This window comes from Taurulus bubalis (assembly GCF_910589615.1).
Source record: "Taurulus bubalis genome assembly, chromosome: 8".
Taxonomy (NCBI): Eukaryota; Metazoa; Chordata; class Actinopteri; order Perciformes; family Cottidae; genus Taurulus; species Taurulus bubalis.
The window spans coordinates 21,931,259-21,941,933 of NC_136596.1; positions in this window are offsets into that span (position 1 = coordinate 21,931,259).

Consider the following 10,675-nt stretch of genomic DNA (forward strand, 5'->3'; position numbering starts at 1 on the left):
CTCCATCTGACATTTTTCGCCTTCCAGCCTTTTCGCATCACTGCTGGAATGTTTTCATCTTCACCTTGCCAGGAAATGGGAGTCAGCAACAATAACGGTCGCTGAAATTCACATTACCATATCAACGTGTACACGCGTGATACATCTCGCAGCATTTACATCACAAAAAGCGATAGATCTTCAATGGCGTGGGGGAACAATGCATTCGATGTAGAAAAGTGAGATCAAGGGGGCTAGCTGGCTGAAATGCCCACCTGGGACGCAGGACACTGAGAACAATGAGCATGTGTGTGTGTGTGTGTGTGTGTGTGCGTGCGTGCGTGTGCGTGTGTGTGTGTGTGTGTGCGGGGGTCTACAAGAGTGAAATTGTTTTCCAGAGACAGATTTGTAAACCGCTGGTGCAGCTTGTAAGCAGCTTTCACTCAGACAAGAACAATACCAACGGCGGCCTGCTTCCCGAGACGTGTGTGTGTGCTCTCTGCGGATGAACAGCTAAATACTTTGTGTTGTCTTGAATCCTCCCTCCCCCGCCCACTCTCTCACTTCATGTACAGCGCCTGCCCTTTGCTGCTCGCCGCAGCCCGCGGTGCCTCTCACACCAGTGTGGGTATTAGCAGTGAGTAACTGGAGGGAGGTCGGGAGCCACTCGGGGCAGGCGAGGCTATAATGATGATCTTCACCATGAGTGATAATGAGTGCGAAAGGTAATCCTCGCCTGGGACAAACACACACACGCACACACATGCTTGCGCACAAAATGCCACCAATATCCCTCACAAACACACATCCAGCCCCCCCACAGTTTGCCTGTGTCTTATCAGTCTTCAGAGCATGCAGGGAAATCAGAGTCGCACAATCTGGCCCCCAGGAGCCAAACTTGCAGCCCCCCCCACACTCCCAAAAGGCTGTTATGATGATACTCCTCCTCCTCTTCCACTCCTAACAGCTTCATTCCTTTATCACACAGGCAATCAGTCAGATAGCGGTGCTCTGAAACCCTTCCTCCAGCTCAGTGATGGGGACCACAGACCAAGGGCCTCGCTAATGCAGCCCCCGAGCCCGGGCTTGTTAGCCGGAGCCGCATCTGAGGAGAAGGAAGGGGAGATGGAAGAGGAGCAGGGAGACGAATGCTGGAGGGGTGTGTGTGTGTGTGTGTGTGTGTGTGTGTGTGTGTGTGTGTAGAGCATGGAGGGAGGGGACAGTGCAGGGTTGTTTTGGGGGTTGTGTGTGTGTGTGTGTGTGTGTGTGTGTGTGTGTGTGTTTGTTGTGCGCGTATAGAAGAGACACTGTAGTACTTCCGCAGATAAAAGCAAGGAAACGCGAACCTCTCTCCCATGTGTCATAAGTCCGTCCCTTTGAATGAGACTTAAATCCATCATATGAAAATGGAAGAGTTCTCTCTCTCTCTCCCTCTACTCCTATTGCTTATTCTCTCTTCCTCTTCCGCTTTAATCTGATTGTTTCCCTCTCTCCTCGCTCGACCAAATCAATCTGCCACCCACAGGTCATGCCGTCGCGGACACGTGTGTTCGAGCCGGCCCGCATGACACTTCACGGTTATGTGCCATTGCCAGTCCGTGTGTGTGTGTGTGTGTGTGTGTGTGTGTGTGTGTGTGTGTGGTTGAATGTGTGCGTGTGTGTGTGTGTCAACCCTTCCCAAGCGCGACAGCAGTCTCCCCGCCTATGCCTATGAATAAAGATGATATTAATCCTTAAAACATGGAGGAGGGGATTACTGTGTTTTCTACGATGCTTGTCTGTGGAAACGGAGTGCTCTCACCCAGTGATGGTGGCATGTTTGGACTTCCAAGGAGCTTTATGAAATGGCAGAGAATACATGACAGAGAAGAAGAAAGTGTTTCTCTCTGCATGCATCCTGTGTGTGTGTGTCTGTGTGTGTGTGTGTGTGTCTGTGTGTGTGTGTGTGTAGGTGCGTAGCTGCCATATGTTCTTTAATTCATGGAAAGTAAGAGACGGGGTATTACGGCTCTATTTTTAGCACCCCCGGTCTCAAACTATCGCTGGTGCCTCCAAATGTTCCCTAGCAACTTGCCAATATTGCCTCTTGTCTTCTCAAAATCCTCATCAGGCAAAGAGAGACTGTAAGGCAGGAAAGATTCAGAGGAGCCAAGCAACCAATCTCCCAAAATAGGTCAGTTTGAAAGCACGATGCATTTTCCGTACAGCCTTTTAAAAGGGCTTTTTAAGACCGAGGCTCGTGGAGGAGAAGATGCTGCTGAGCATCTCTTTCTCTCAGCCGAACACACGCAGCCTGGTGAGTGTGGGAGTGGGAGGGCCGTGAAGACTGCTTCTGCCCCCTAGTGTTTGCGACCGGGATAACTTTTATTTTCCACGCTTGGGCTTTTATCCAGAGGCTCACCTCAGAGACGAGGAAAGAAAAAGAAAAAACCCAGCGTGTGGGTTCAGCATCCTCATATAGGCAGCATGAGCACGGCTACAATGAAGTTGTGGGTGTCCAAGACGCTCAGCGAGAGCGGATGAGATGTCCATTTTGTTTCCCCTTCACACGCCCTCTTTGCTGCAGCTCCCAGAATCGGAGCCTACACAAACACAAGAGAGAGAGAGGGAGAAATCAATGAGGATGTGCCAGACTTGGCTCTCTTATCCAGGGGAAAAAAATAAAAAATCGGTGCTCTTATGGGCTGCCGCGTCACGTTCTGCCTGAGGTTGTGTAAGAATAGGGAGGCGCTCTCTGACTCATCATCCTGAAATAAAACAATTATTCATATCCTGTTTGGAGAAGAATCAAAATAAGTTAAAGCTGCTGACACGACTCCCGCCTCGCCTAATTGTTCTTCCTTTTAACTCTATTCAACGTATTCATTTTATATAGCATGTTTCTTCGGTCTAAAGTCTCGTCACAATGGGAAACCAGAGCTGTTGAAGGGCGCTGATTGAAGGGTCAAATCAGTTCCATTCATTCACGACACACATTGTATTCATTGAGCTATTCATTGTGTTCTTAAAAAAACGGCTCGGTACAATTGGATTTTTATTCAAGCTATTTGATTGAAAAGGTCTGTCCAGTTAAGCATTCATATTTCACTTGAAGAGGTGAAAATGCTAGAAATGAATTTATGCTAATCAGATTTTTTGTGCAATTGTGTCATGCATTAGATTATCATCATAAAGCAAATACAAAGCAAATTGAATTTTAAGCAGACATACACATTAGTAAAGTAATAGCGATGGATCACATTATTGTATCTATATTTGTCACTTTCTAATGAACCCACAGAGCATGTTAGCACATTTTTGATAAGCGTTAGCAACTGAAGATACTGAACATATGCTGCTGCTTTTTTTTATGATTGTCACAGTGACTAAGACCTCTGGTGATTCACTTTCCCACTGGGATCTGTCGGTTTCAGCGTCTATCTTTATCTTTATAACCTGTTATTGCTGCTAAGTCCATTTGGCATCCTGAATGTATCCTTCAAATGCATTTGTAGGCCCTTCTGCCTGCTTCTCTGAAATGGTTTTTTTTTCTCAAACATTTAGAGAATATTTATTCCAACTGGTCAAATACCAACCAGTTGGTATAAAGATTGATCGTCACGTCAGTCTTACGTGTCACATGATGAGTCCACTTGGTAGTGACGTGAGTTGCCAGTAAACCTCAACCTAACTAACACCTATCCTGTGAAGACGGAAGTTTATATTGAGAGGACAATAAGCATCTAATCGCTGACCAAGTGTCTGTTTTAAAAGTTGGGAGTGAGAAGGTGCAGTTAGTGACAGTGTGGGCTCCATGTTATCTCTGACAGCTTGACGGACTAGCATCAGCAGTTAGCAGCTAAAGAGAGAAAACTCCACTTCCACTATCATCCAGGCAAGTGGAGGGATACAAAATCTCAAAATTATGCAAATTCTTCTCTATATCAGGAAGGAAATCATTATTGAGTACAAAAAATGTGTAATTTATGTTTTTGATTTAAACATGATGGTATTTCATCTGTGTTGTAATGTCTTATACACACTTTAAAAAAACGTTTGGGAGGTGGTTCAGATCCAATAGGGTTAAATGGTATATGATTTACTTTGGTTTAAGCTCCGCTGCCTTCACAAATGCACCTCAGTAATATTGCCCAGCAAACCCAAACACCAATCTGGTCGATAGCTGTTTGTTTGCAGCAAGAAAGCCAGCCTGCCTGTTCCACTCTCTTTGCTTTCATCTCAGCATCACTGGTCTGGTAAATGTTCTTCCTACTGTTCTGGCATGACAATTGGAACCCAAACCAAGGAGCGCCATGCTGCTTTCTGTAGGCGTACACATATCCAATTACACACATTCAATGAAACGGCCAGAAAGCAAATGCTCACGCGTGTATATGCAAAGCGCCGTGTGGGTGTGGATAAATAATATTAGGAACTATTTTCATTCTCAATTCATAGAAAGGACAGTCACGGGAAACAAACGACAACATAACTGAATAACAAAACGACGGTTCGTATCAGCGTTTTCTGACCTGCCATATAATTGAGGCAATTAATTACCATCATGCTGCTTCTGCCTTTGCTTCAGAGAAAGGTTGTGATTAAAATGACCCCCACAGGTCGCTAAGCATTTAGCACTTTATTTCTTTTTCATGGTGGGGACAATCTCTTACAAATCTGTTTTCTCCCAAATGAAGTTGACGTTACAATCATGTTGTATACGGAAGCTCTTGCAACTTCCTGATTATGTAATGATAGCTAACATGGGCCTACAATTCAAACTAATATTTGCGATTTCTTTTCTGTGGAAAGATGCTAACTTCAGTCTCCTGCATGAACGTTAGAGATGCAACACCTCCATCACCCTTTCAAACTCCCACATCCTTGCTTTTTGCCTCGGTCCAAATAAAGCACACAACTACCATCAGCACTGGACGTAAATCTTAAAGTGCTGATTTGTCCAATATCAGTGTAATTCTACTGTTATTTTATGCATACACTTTATTTATGTCTATCCTGTTAGCAGTTTCTCTTTGAAATCATGACCCTCCACCAGGTTGAAATTTGGTATTTGCTGCAATGGTTCTAAACTTCAAAATGTGACCTTTTGTCATCATAAACCGACAGGCAACCAGCCGCACTGCTGCTTTTGTTCCTGCGCTAACTAGAATATTTTCTCAGCAAGAACAATAAACTGGTACATGTCTGACTTACAGGCGGAGTCAAAGTGCTACTAAATTATTATTAGGTCGGAGCATTGTGTGAGAAACACAATTCAATTTCTCACCAAGAGGCAAAAATGTTTTCTCAGCTGCAACTGTGAAAACAAATGGCGACCTGCAGGGTACGTGGCAAAGAAATTGGCTTTGCACACTCTACTGCCTGATATATATTCACACATATCTATGATCTTTGCACCCCAAGAAGATGTATGTGTCACCTTTATCCCGGCGCTATTGTGTCCACACAACATAACCACAGACATGTATGGGCAGAATTGAATTCAGGTGTACGCGCATGCAGGTGCAAATAAACACTCAACCACGCACAAACACAGCAACGTGGTTTTCTTCCCCCGACGCATCAGGTAGCCAATCCATCCTGTGACGGGTAATTGTTCTTTTTCTTATTAAAAGAACAGGTGGCCATGAGATAGCAGTCTCATTTTTCACCGCTGCTGCACTCCATGAGTCCAAACTAATGATCAAAACATTGAGCTCCTCCAAATCATCTCTCACCCCAGACTGATAGATATGGGAACTGATGGGACGAGGACTTTGTGTTTGCTCGTGAGCTCATACTGACAGTGTGTGAATGTCTGACTGGGAGCGAATGTTCTTTCACATTATATATATATATGTTCTCCTCATGTTTGCGTGGGCACATGTGCGTATGCGTTCCAGTCGCCAGAGAAAAACATTGTTGGCATTATATGGTTCTGCGAAACCAGCAGATATGTTGATTGTCAATGTTTCTGATTCAAAGTAATAAGTTGCATGAATATGTTTCGTGTCAGCCTTTGTTTACGCTCACAGAGACTTTACTTTAAAATTAATTTAAACAAATAATGAATTACTTGACAACAAATATAATAGCGCAGTGTTACATGAAAAGCCTGAAGACAAAATAGACTTTGGATTTCCTGTGTGTTTGTCTCATCCACCACCAGCCCTAACCATCCACCCTCAGTGGACTTTCTCACTTCCATGTATACTCGTTGTTATACCACTAGACTTACGAAAGCAGTCGTTTGATACACGACGGGACTTGCTCTGCCCAAATGAAAAAACAGCAATATTCAATGTATCCGTGGTTTAGTAGAAACATACAATGCCAACATGTTGTCCTGGTGACTTGGCTGCCTTTAAGCATGGCTGCTCTTCATATCTTTTTGTGTGTTTGTGTTGGGACAAACGCTGGAAATCTTCAGGGTCATATTCAAGAATGGGAACAAGGCTGCTTGGTCAGCGGCTGTGGCAGATCGCTTGCTCTGCTCCTTTTTTCTTCATTGGTGGCATTCTCCAAGAAGTTTTCTCTTGAACACCCACACACTGAGAGAGAGAGAGAGAGAGAAAGAAAGAGAGAGAGAGAGAGTAGAAAGAAAACATTTTCCTCTCGTTTTTTCTTCTCATCGCGGCTCATTCGTGCTGCACCGTGCTTATCACTTTCAAAGGGATACCAGCGTTCATCTCAAAGAGGGGAGATGAAAGCGGTTTAATGATCTATTATACATGGAGGCCATTTATAGGCACAGAACAAAAGGTTTAGGTGTTGGGGGAGGATTCGCAGACTCTAAGAAGTCGAGACAAGATAAATTCCCCCACCTTTACTGATGACTTCAAGGGAGAGGGTTGAAAAGCCGCTGTCACGGCCATTGTGTTGTTAATTCTTCCAAATGTCATTACTAAAAGCAAAAAACAGTCAGCGATGATGGACTGGATGAGAAATAATTCAAAATAAATGGCAGGGATGTGTGTGATATGTTATTTGCATTTGCATTTTTTTTTCTTTGTCCTCCCTCTCACAAAACCTGTGATAAAACGCTCTGCCACACACATCCACTCTGGAGATTTGACAGATTATTTCAGTTATTTGTTTTTGAAAGCACAGTGATGACACGGATGGAGGCGGCACAATGTGCCACTTCAGCGTGTGAAATAAAAGTGTTTCCTGTCCTGCACACTTGACAGCGTGCAGGACGGGAAACACAAACTTTCCGTCTCGCTCCCCTCTCCCTCAGCTTTTCATCATTTGTGCCACATTCTGCTGCTCTATTTGGGGCCGATGAGATTAGTCATCGCCCGTCCCATCTGTTGTGTTTACGACTCATTTGTTTACTCGCTGGTTCACATCAGAGCGAGCTGCGGCCAGGGGGATTCCTTCGGTGCAGGACGGGGTCCGGGCTCTGAGGTCAACTTAGCTCAATGATTCGTCACATTTCTCACTAAGTAGCTGTAATGAACAACGCAGATTCCCTTAATTTCTGAAAATAATGAAGGGCAAAGCAGAGGAAAAAGAGCCAAAAGGAGAATTGATGACAAGAATGCACGTTTTTGACAGGGCTGTTATTGACGCGTACTAATTTACCAGACCATATTTGAAACATTAAAACCACTTTCTTGTGGTTACTGTCTTCAGTTAAACAGCTGTGAAGATGAACTTGACAGTATACAGGTGGTGATGTGGAGCAGGCCAGCATTATGGTTTCACATTATGGAGATGAGCATAACGGACACAGCTGGAGCCATTCGCCATCAAATAAAACAAGCCGAAAACCCAAAGTTGTCCACCATGATGGTTTTAATGTATGCCAGACGGGAAATTGTCTCTTCGTGCAAGCTGTTTTGCACAGGCTCTTGATTTGTCCATCCGTCCCTGTGTCTATTTTTGTATTCCCTGAACTAATTCTGGAACACAGGAAGCTCATGATATTCGTTCGTTTTGTTGTAGAAGATCACCTTCACTCATCAATTGCTTTTGCGAGTTTTCTTAGCCTGAAATATCAATAGTTTTAATGGTATTTAAATTTATTTGGTCGGAAATCACATTCGTTATGTGCAGAACAGTCACAGCTTCTGCAGCTTCAGGCTGCGGTGGCTCACACTCCTTTTACACACACTAAAAAAAAATTAGTCAAAGCAAACAAGCCTACAGGAACAAATCATGCTTAATGGGACGTCTTATGCTCATTTTGGTTCATGCTTGTAATATGTCAACACGCTTTAATGTTGAATGAACACATTTGTTTTCTCTGTCCGTCTGAATATATACCTGTATTCCCCCCTCTGTCTGAAACGCTTCATTTTAGCGCCCGTCTCCTGAAGAAGCCTAAGCTCCGATTGGCTCAAGAAAAAAACACGTGCGCCTTTGCAAGGTATAGTTCGTAAGCCGTGGATGAAGATGATGTTTCTAACTGTATGTGCACAGGCATCGTGTTTTTTCATGATAAGTCCCCTTTAAAGATTTATATAAATGCATGAACAACCTGTCCAAGACTGAATGTTCCTGCTTGGTTTGCGATGGAGGATATAAGTCATGCATTCCTGCAATATTTTGAATAACATTTAGTTTTTTTTACTGACAATTTTCCTTCTGTCTCCAGCTGTCTGTCCTTATGTACAATTTTACTAAAGGGAAAGTTAGATACTCAAAATATGAGGTTTCTGCCAGCAGGTAGCTAGCTAAGAAACAGCTAGCTTAGCGCTGTCTGTGGGAAACAAAATACACCGACCACTATATTCTAAAGTACACTCTTCAACAAGTTTGACCTAATTTTGTGCAATTTTAGTTTGATGTATTCATTCTGTTTACCAAGTGTTACGTGTTAGGCGATATTTTTAGGGCCAGAGCGGTGACTTCCTGGAGTCTGGTTAAGCTAACCGGCTGCTGGCTGTAGCTTTATATTCATTGTGTGTCAATCATCTAATAAAATGCTTAAAAAGAAAGCAAAAATGCCAAACTATTCCTATCTTTAGATAGACCATAGAATTATTCAGGAACTTTTCGTGATATATATTCATTATTAGTTTTGGGTTTGTTCCTCTGTTGTTCTTTGTTTAGTAGTCGGGATCTTCTGTGTAAATCATTGTCCTTTCCCCCAGCAGTAAAGGCAGAGTCATCAACACGTCACAGTGTCTTGCAGAAAGTTACCAACCTCCTTTCTCCTTGTTCCTCCTCGTCAAGACATTCAAGCCAAGTTTGCCTCAGATGTCGAAATAAAATATTGACGTGTCTTGCAGCACCTTCACTGATGCCACTATCCTCAGTTATGCTGGGTTTGTCATTCTGACATGTAGAAATGATGTTGCGATTATGCTGCAATGTCGTTTGCTGGTCATTCTGAATTGTCCCTCCATCTCCACTGTGTTGAAGTCATATTTGTACAGAAGACTAGATGATTCCAACATCCAGTAACCAGTAGTGCAGAACACTCCTCGCAAGTAATGATAACTTAAAAAGTAGGCAGTGAGTGAGTAATACTGCCATACAGTCACATGTACTGTATGTAGGAGGACACTGATGGATTCTGGCCGCAGTCCTCACTGAAATGTCGGTGAAGTGAGAAGATAAAAATGTGCAAATGTTTAGTGTGGGTTACAGTAAACATACGTTTGATTTTTTTTTTTTTCATGAATTAGCCTTCTGCTATATATATAAATGTTTTAACCTTTCTCAGTCCTCCTGCTGGAGTGAAATAAAGTTGTAACATTATCCAACTACTGAGGGTGATGATTAGAGCTGTTGAATTGAAAGAGCACGGGCCCAGCTTTCCGTTTTGTGCACCGTCTGCCGGTAATCTCTCCGTTTGCTGTCAAACGATAAAAAAAAAATACAGAATACTCCTGGGCGGCACAAAGCCGTCGTACTCCTTCCTATCAGTTCATCTATTGGCACACAAGCGCTGATGAGAGATTAAGCGTCTGCTGGAATGCAGCGGCGGCGGCAGCAGCCAGCCACTCAATCCATTGTGCTGCAGAAAAGCCAAATCTTATCAAATTTCTAGACCTGAAGAACAATGTTTTTTAAATCGGGGTCACGTCACAATGCAGCTGTGCCGACCACAAACCCAAGGGCACGGCCAAAAAGAAACCGGTCACGTGTACGCCATCCTTCACGTCTTCGCCTCGTACAATGTCAACATCCATTACGTTAAGTAAATTAACCCCCGGTTGACTGCATTACATGCCTGTGTGCTTTGAAGCGGAGGTACGTGTTTGATAAGTACCAAAGAAGATGCTGAGCTGAGCCCCTACTTGTTTTTGATTGACTTGGAACTTGTGTCGAAAATCTCTCAACACTTTAATGTGTCCTCTAAATCAGCTTTGCGACTGTAGCTAACGAGGACAACTCCAATGCCCTGTAATAAGGGATTTGTTGGCGAATGTATACCCAAAGGCACATCTTACATCAAAAGTAGACTTGATTCTTAATTAAACCGATAGAATACAGCAGCGGTGACAGCTCCGTGGCGCTTCGCTTCAGTAAAACTTAACAGCCACTAAAGTTTCTTCTGAGCAATGATTAATGCATCCAATTTCTGTGATCTGTATTGAGCCGAGCATCATGGGTAATTAAATGATGGTCTACAGAGCACTGACTGCTCCCATAAAATGACAAGGCCATAATTATCATGAAGCTTGGTTACCCTCTGACTCAAATACTAATTGTGTATCAATAACCAAGCAGAAGATGTCACAGAATTTACGCCCAAAACAAC